This window comes from Lissotriton helveticus, chromosome 5_1, assembly GCF_964261635.1.
Source record: "Lissotriton helveticus chromosome 5_1, aLisHel1.1, whole genome shotgun sequence".
In the NCBI taxonomy this organism is placed as follows: Eukaryota; Metazoa; Chordata; class Amphibia; order Caudata; family Salamandridae; genus Lissotriton; species Lissotriton helveticus.
Genome location: NC_136065.1, coordinates 1,499,824,560 through 1,499,833,897, shown reverse-complemented (window position 1 = coordinate 1,499,833,897; position 9,338 = coordinate 1,499,824,560).

Genomic DNA, 9,338 nt, shown 5'->3' with positions numbered 1-9,338 from the left:
ATGAGAAAGAAACCCAAAAGCACATCATTGTTCCAAACCAACAGAGCCACTGTGCAGCTACGCCCCTAGCCACACCATTGTGTATACAAGAAGCCAAGGCATTCCTGGTCTTTGTACCTGAGTAGGCATTAGCCTACTCTAATGTATTTCCAGGGCACTTTTATATCGCTCCTGGTTTGACAAACATCGTCTCATACACGCCAGCCAGGAGCAGGAGTGCAGTTTGTGGAGCAGGCGAAATCGTGAGATTTCAGAGATGATGAGGAGAGTCTGCAACGATAAATTCACAAAAAGCAACACATCCATTTCTTGCCAGAAAGCCATCTCTGGGCTTTACACATTGATTAGCAAGCTACAAGTGGAAAGCACCTCCAGCATGAAACTTTTCAGCAAGTTGCGCCTTAAGAAATTTTGGGGGCCCCGGGAAAGAAGCATTTTGGGCCCCAATGTTCGCAATTTTATTGACTATTTTCAGCATAATTAAAGCCCAAATTAGGCTAACCACATTTTCAGAAACTGGGTTCACATAACGAATTTTCAAAAAACTGGGTTCACATAAAAACTGTTGGAAAGACCATTTCCAGGGCTCCTAAAAATCCTGTAGATGCCACTTTGCAAAGAGAGGGAGATTCCGAGGTAGAGTTAGGCAGAGAAGAGAAAGCTGAGTTATATTTGTAGATAGAGTTACGGTAGATAAAGAAAAAGTTTATTTTCCCAAGAGGCCTTGGAAGATGGGAGCCCTGGGCAATTGCCCACATTGCCCATGCCTTGAAACGTCTCTGATTTCATAAAAAACGTAGGGGCATATTATCAAGGACGACGTTAAAATTATCGCCGGTTTAGCGGCAGAAAACTGCAGCTAAAGCGGGCAAAATGGGCTTGATAATATGCCCTGGAGAATTCCAATAGAAGCCCATGTTCACACCAGAACATGAACTTCTTTGGAATTCTCAAGGCATATTATCATGCCCATTATCGCTGCATTAGCGGCAGTTTTCTGCCGGTAAATCGGCGATTATTTTTAACTCCGTTCTTGATAATATGCCCCTAAGATAGCACTTTTTGTTTTATCTTCTAGGCCCTGACTGCGAGTATGGAGCATATTTTCATGCAGAGATTCTTAGCGGCCGGAATGATTATTATGGGCCTGTATCACTACATGGAATTCTACTTATTAGTAGTTCGACCCCTCAGAACGAGAAATAACTGTGTGGCACAGAATTACCATGCGCACAGTATTTCCTATTCCGAGGAGCTTCCTTGTGGGGCTGTGGTAAGGAACGTGAGGTTGAAAGGGGAGTGGTGAACAAGGAGGAAATACTTTTGGCTTTGCATTGTTTGGTGGGAACAGTGGGTGTGCGAGGAAGGCTTTGCTACTATTGTTTCCAAAGCCTTAGCTAGTATTTTCAACTGGTAAAATCAGGCCTTTTGTTGCCACACATAGGAAATCTTTGTGCAGGAACAACAGGCCTTCGTGATGAGCCAGAATGTTATTTTTCTTTCTCGAAATCAGCCACCTAAAGCTGAAAGTTTGGCCACAAAAATAGCAGAATCTCTGGCCGGAAAATTGGTACTAAAATATTATTTCAGCATGCGACTCACTCAGAACAATGTTCACACTACAAAATGTGACGTCTGGTCCTATACAATTACCCAGATTAATCATTTTTCTTGGTGTCACTGCTAATTGTCTAATTATGCCAGCAAAGATGTCTCACATCCGAGCTCATTAATAACACCCAGCCCTTGCTTGCTCTTATTTTTCTTCTTTCAATTTTTTTAATATTAACTGATTAATTATGTTTAAATCAAATTTTCTTAACTTCCCAATATTCTTCATAGAGAAGTACAATTACATGCCAAATTCAAAGCCGGCATGCTTGCAAGTGTTCTTGAGGTGTAGTTAGTAAGTAGTTTTTTTACAGATGAATCCACTGCAAAGATGTGTGTGGCTGAAATGCGGGTAACTGGAAACAGTGGGCCAGCCTTTTCAGCTATTCTTGCCTTTTTATTATGTTTACAAAAAGTAATAGTAATATGTCTTAGTGGTATTCTATTATGAAAGTTTGCTAGTATTTTATGTTGATATGTTTAACAAACTAATCACCCTAGAGAGTATCTAGGCTCTTGGTCTTGTATGTAGGTTTGTGGTTCCCAAGGTGTTTATTCGAAGACCCAGGTCTTCAGCTTCTTGTGGAAGTCAAGAAGTGAAGAGTAGGCTCTGATGTGTTGAGTGAATTTTCTCTATTCTTGGGTGCTATTTATGAGATCAAAGCTATCTTACGGCGATTTGAAGCATAGTGTTTGCAGTGCCCTATAACAAACAAGGCTGTGTCATTTTTACCAATTTGTTTACTTATATCACCCAAAGAAGGGGAAATGGATGAGACACCAGTCAGAAAGGAAATAATGTCAGTTAAATGGCCATGAGGGGCTTAACTTAGTCAGTGAGATTTGAAGATTCTGAATTTCAAATTTAAGAGCTAAAAAAGTAGTGGGCCATAGGGTGAATGGGTGAGATGACCAATGTTTGGGATTGATGATCTCCTGAGAAGTAGGCTCAATATTTATTTGCATTTGGTGGGCCTCTAGAGTTCCTTGTCCACCAAACTCAAGGTCCACCCACCCAGTTTTGAGTCACGTGGATCGTACGTTTTAATGAGAGTGAGTAAAAATTATTATCTGTTAGTGTAAAACTATCCTGATAGCCCAGCTGAGTAGAGGCCATCTAACGTAAGCCATCAGACTGTCCACCATATATAGAATGAACAGTCAGATGCCTTTTTTTAAATGCCCATCATTGGCAAGTATATTCTGGTGATGAGAACACTTTAAAAAGTTGTTAATTCTTCAAAAATAAATTCCTTCCGCTTTAGGAGCTTCTTTTTGAAAAATAAAAAAATGTTGGAAACATTTATTTACTGGTCATCATGTTTGATGGAGCCATGACATCTCACATCTCATACCACCTTCATCCACGAGCCAAACACAATTTTAATTGCAACAGTAATGTAAGCAATTTAGTAACCTTCCATAAGGTTGGTTATTATAAAAGAGAAATGAGAACAAACCAAGAGAGCAGGGGAATCAACCTTTACTACACGGTCAAAACACCCCAATACATTCACAACGCAGCTTTTACAACGCAAGTCGTTACCACGACTTGCACTGGAGGGCGCTCTAGACCCAGGAATAGTGTGATTTACTATTCCAACACCTTCCCTACTGTACGTAGGCTGGAGTTGGAATAGTAAATCATACTATTTCTAAGTCCAGCACCCTACAGAGCAAGTCGTGGTAACGGCTTGCGTTGTAAAAGCTGCGTTGTGATGTATCGCGATCATTTTGATCACGTGGTAACATCATACATCCAGAGAGCAGACTAAGAGCTTGATTTACAGTCATTTGGCAATGGACAAAACTATTGAACACATGGCAACCATATGCCAAAATAAAAAGCAGTCCAAATATAGGTTAGGTGGTATGCATAAACAATCCGTGTGCAGTAAGTTAGTTTGTCTAATATTTTTGGAGGAAAAAAAGTCTGTGCATATTTCGTAGTTTGGATACTAGAAGAATGATTAAGTGGCAAAGATTGACAAGCTAGTTGGTGAAAGAGAAAACCAATAAAATAATATGTCCAATTATTTTAGTTTTTAATAAAAATTAATTTCAGAAAGCAAAATGAACTTGTCGTCAGAAGCTGTGAACTGTATTTTGGGTGCTGGCAGGGTGTTTCGGTTATAAGTACCAGAAAGAGAACCGACATGGTTATTTAGATGCTTGTGAATTCCTGCCTCCTCTCCTCCGGCCTAAAACTGCCTACAAAATTTTGAAATTCCTGTAAGCCTGGTAGGGATGTCTGTGCTTTCAGTGGAGTCACCAGTACAGAAGTTCCACTGAAGGCATTGAAATTTGGCAAGTAGGTGTCATGTTTCATGTGCCTGCTTGCCACTTATTAGCTTTTTTTCGTTTTCAGGAACCAAACTCCCAAAGCAGTAATTATCATTATGAACATAAAAAAAATATGGACCTGAAATGCAGAGAGTTTTTACCCTGCACTTCAGGACCATTGTTTTATTTTCCTGCCATGACTGTCTTGGCTTGTATGGCGATCCAGGGAGTCAACCTAATGAAGGTCATTGTTAGAAATGGTGTCTCCAGTTGGCAGTGGTATGCACCCTTTCCAAGGTGGGACCCTTCATTCTAGTCAGGGTAAGGGAATTACATGCCCAAGATAAGCCCTACTCACCCCCATGGTAACTTGGCGGAAGCAGTCAGGCCTAGGTCAGAGGCAATGTGTAGAGTATTTGTACATAACACACACAGTAACACAGTGAAAATACTACAAATGGACACCACACCAGTTTAGAAAAATAACAAATCTTTATCTAAAACAAACAAAAACAACACCACAAAAATCCAACATACACAACACAAAATATCACTTTTTAAGATTTAAGCTCTTCTGTCCATAGACCTCTGTGGATGCGGTGATATTAGAACAAAGTACCTTTGATATGTCAAAATCCACAAGGAAAAACAACCACAGAGGAGGGAAGCATCAGATACACAATGATGAATCGGGTCTGGAGCCCCTAGGGAAGTGATGTATCAGTTCTGCTGCATGCAGGAGAAGTGTTGCATCGGTTCCTAAGGAGAAGTGCTGTGTTGAAACCCGAAGACGGTTTCGATCTGCCGGTGATGTGGTGGAGAACTTGGCGCCGAGGTGCGATGCAAGGAAATTCAGACACACTGGAAGTTGATGCGGTGGCGGCAAACAGGTACTACGTTGATTCTTTAATCCATGGACCGGTGATACGTGGATTTTATTCAGCTGCACAGCAGGACCTGTATTGGAGACAATGTTGTGGACTTAGACGGCAGAGATATAGTGTGCTGCACTCCTGCTGCGGCGCTTCTTCAGGCCGCAAATAGTCACTGTGTCAATCTCTTTGGCCACATGGCAGCGTTGCATGGAAACTGCTCCTGCACGGTGGTGCTGGATCAAAAAAACAGGCGCTGGAAGGGCAAAGCATCAGTTTTGCTGTCCTTTTCAGTAGGAACATGAGCCCGGAACTGGAATTGGCAGCGCTTGGCAGGTCAGAACTCCCAGCACTGAAGTGCAAGAATGCTGCAGGTGAAGTCCTTGATGGCCCTAAGACTTCCAAAAGGAGGAACACAATCACAAGCCCATGGAGAACCTTGGGAAAGCAGAATTCAGAAGTCTAGTTATTTCACTGCCCACAGACAGAAGCAGCAACTGCAGGCCAACCCAGCAAAACAACACACAGCAAAGAGGTAGTACTCCTCCTGACAGCTCTTCCACTCTTCTGCTTGGCAAAGTCCTCAGTCCCGAAGTGTTACAGAGATATGGGGTTATAGGTCCAATACTTGTACCCCTTTTAGCCTTTGAAGATCCTGCCTTGTCCCACCTTGGATCCAGACACACTACTGAGGGCAGGGATGCATTGTGAGAGGTCAGGGACAGTTCTATTTAGGTGTCAGTGACAACTCTTCCCACCACTCTAGCTCAGGAAGGCCCATCTGCCAGTGGTGGGCCATCAGGATATGCGGGGCACATCTCAGCTCCCTTTGTGTGACTGTCTAGAGGGAATGCACAAACAACCCAGCTGTCAAACAAAATCAGATTATTCCACATGCAGGCAGAGGCACAGGATGGTAAAGCAAGAAAATAGCCACTTTCTTAAAGATGTATTTTTAAATCCTGAGTTCAGGGATCCCAAACTCCAAATCTCCATATTTTCCCAATTAAATTTACACTTGTAAGATGTTACAAGGCAGCTTCAATGATAACCTCTAGGATAGATAGTCCTTACATTAGTAAAAAAGACAATTGGCAGTATTTCACTATCAGGACATATAAAGCGCACCTATACATATCCTACCTTTCACATACACTGAACCCTACCCATGGGGCTACAATGGACCTACCTTAAGGGTGTCTTCCATGTAATAAAAGGGAAGGGTTGGACCTGGCAAGTGGGTGCACTTTGCAAGCCAACATGACAGTTTAGAACTACACTCACTGACACTGCAGATATGTTTACAGGGCTACCCATGAGGGTGGCATAATCAGTGCTAAAGGCCCCCAGTCGCATTTGGTTTACAAGCCCTGGGCATCCACAGTACACTTTACTAGGGAATTATCAGTAAAGTAAATATGCCAATCATGGACTGCCAACTATAATCACAATTTACACAGAGAGTACTTTAGCACTGACCAACAGTGGTAAAGCGTCCAGAGTACATAAACCAGCAAAAACAAAGTCCAACACGCAGACAAGGATGCAGACGGTAGAGGCAAAAAGAGAGGGGAATCTACACCAAGGACACCAGGTCTAACAGTCCCCTCTGCCCGAATTAGGGTCAAGCAATGGTTACTGTGAGTTGGTGACTTAATGGTGCACAGGTTGCCAGGTCAGATTTTCACATTGGCTCTATCAGTGTACATTTGGAGCATCCACCACATATAAACAATGCCGGGGAACCATGAGGTTGATGATAGGTACTGCTATTAATTAATTTGGTAGCCCTGCTCCACCAAAATTTAAATGTGGCTGTAAGTTAGTAACTAGACCTATTCATAATGGTAAATTTAGTAGAAAACATTTACTTTTGATCAAAATTGAACATTATTATACTTGCCAAAACTTTGCAATGCATTCTTGGCAGGCGTAAATCCAGCAATTGGGGCTAAGCTCTCCTCCATGAATGCTGGGATCTCCAAAGCTGTATGTCCAACTCAACTGGGGGGAAGTGGGTGTTTTAAAGCATGGTTTGCCTTAAAGAATCGCTCACACACATTTAAATATGTAGGCATTTCCAAACTCCGATCCATCACCTTTTCTCCGTAGGAAGGGTCATAAATGTATTCCAGTCAAGGCCTGGCATAACTTCACTTCCATGGTTGGAGGCACAGCGGATCACACCCAGATTTCTGGGGGTATAGGGAAGGCATTCACAATGGAGAGAAATATTTTCCCTGAGGAAGATAAAAATGCTGATTTGATTAAGGAATTCTGTCCCCCCTTTTGTTCTATATCATAATGCTTTGGGGAGGTAATCTCTAGGTTATGAGACTCCAGTTTATTGAACGATCTTTTAGTCCTCCCATAGATGGGGCATTATCATTTATCATGTATATTATTAATAGAGAACAGAAAAGCAATCTCATCGACCATGAATCATCACTTCCAACCACCATTTGTGATTGAGCGTTTACTGAATTATATGCCTAACTTGCTCCCTTTACAACTGGTCTTCAGATGGCTGTGCTTAGGCTACTAGTGGTATCTGTGCTGCCAACCCCTCAGACCAGTTTACAGCCTCTCCTCAGTGAATGTGCCATCACACAATAGTGTATTTTTTGCCACCTTGTGATGTGTCTTTTGGAGCAGACTGCTGTGAGTAGCTAATATACATGGCAGTGATGCCTAATTGTGGGGTTGTGGACTGTGTTGTTCCCCAAGAGAAAAGATTCAAAACAGCAACTCAAAATACAGTCATTAGAAAAGGATTAAGTTAAAAATGAAGTTCGGGGGGGGGGATGGCCAAGAAGTCCAACATGGCAGACGTGCTTTAGTTGAGCTCCGGAGGCCCCGTTAAACATCCTGGAAATATCCTTGCTCATCAGCCTTGAAATTAGCCCCCTGGCTCCTTAGAACATGGCGTGCATGCCAACACCACCACCCATGGAAGAAATTATGCCGAATTGAGGCTGGAATGGCCGAATGGAGGTGCAGCCTGGGGCAGAGACGTTGGAACTGGAGCCTGCATAGCGGAGGAGCGACCTCAGCCCACTGCAGTAAGATCAGATTTGCTTCGACCAGGAAGGCCAGTAGTCGGAGAGAGACTGTGCAGCAGGAGTTGGGCAGGGGCTGGACAAGACGGACGCTGGGGCCTGCTTGGTGAGACACCAGGGCCGACGTGTGACTCTGCCTGCCCCTCGGGGTACCGGAGGGGAGTGCGTTGAGCCCTGGGCTGCTGGGCCCAGACCTGCATGCTGGCCATGCAGCTCTGGTCTTGCCTGTGTGGGGGAGTCATCAGTGGCGGTAAATTACAGAGGTGGCGGGGTGGCCTGAAGATACTCCGTGAGCGGAGGTGGGGCTGCACGATGCACTGCTGGGCTGGAGCGGGCCAAAGCAATACCGAGGCTTGCTAGGCCGGGGCACCGGGACAACTGTGGATCGGGGTCTCGCCACGCTGGGGAGACATGACTCTCCCCTGTATCACGAAGAGAGATACATGGTGCCCGGGCCATGCCCCGTGGATGGTGGATGGGCGTTAGAGGCTGCCAAGGGCCATTGATTTCAGTCTCCCTGGCTTGGTTGCGGCTCGGGGTCCCTGGTGCTTTGCTGAGCCAGTGTGACCTAATAGGGGGCCTGCGTCCACTGCGGGGCTTTTCTGGGCTCCCTGTTGGGCCTCACTACACACCTCTGCACTGGAGAGCTGGAAGGTGCGGAGCTGAAAATGTGCCTGAAAATGTCCTAAATAAAGCCGAGCAGCCCTGCAAGAAAGAACCTGGCGGCTGGGGCACTCCCCGAGTCTTGAGTGTGGTGTTGGCAGATTAGACTGAGGGGGAGATTGAGCCACCAGAGTGGGCCTACTTGAACTGTGCGGCAGGAGCATTGAAACAATATATTCTCCATTAAGGGGGGGCTTCACATAGAGACTCGAGCTGCTGCTGTGTGTGGCTGTGTGGAGGCACCCATTAGGGGGACGGGGAGGTGCCTGTTTATGGAGGCAGCCAGGCTAGGACCTGGTGAAGATTGTGTGTGTGTCTTCGTCTCACCTGCCTTCTCAACTACCTCGAAGTAGAACAGAATCCACATCAAGACCGACCAATAAAAACCCCCTCCTCCACTCATCAGCACTGCTGAGGCCACTGACTCGGGTTGGATCACACTGTTTGCTTAGCGCCAACCCAAAGAGGTCTGGCCCAAGGGGCGCTAAAACTTACACTGAAGATGACTCAAGACAAGCCGCTGGGCACTCAACAAAGCACTATGGATCGGTATACAGGAGCGGTAGCCCAGATGGTGGGCCCCGCCTGCCAGACCTCTGCTACTCCTCATAATGCTGCTTTGGAGGTGGCAATAACACAATTTCGGAACACATTGGAGGCCAAGATGGGGCAGTAGGGTTGATGTCATGATGATCCGCCCAGGGCCTACGTAAGGCGGTCTATAGAATAACAGAAGCAGAAACTAGGATCTCGACCATGGAGGACACTGTTACATTGCTCCAGGGTAGAAGATGCTGAAGGTAGAGCCTACAGGAACAATCTTTGATTCGTTGGCTTCCCGGAGGGCTGC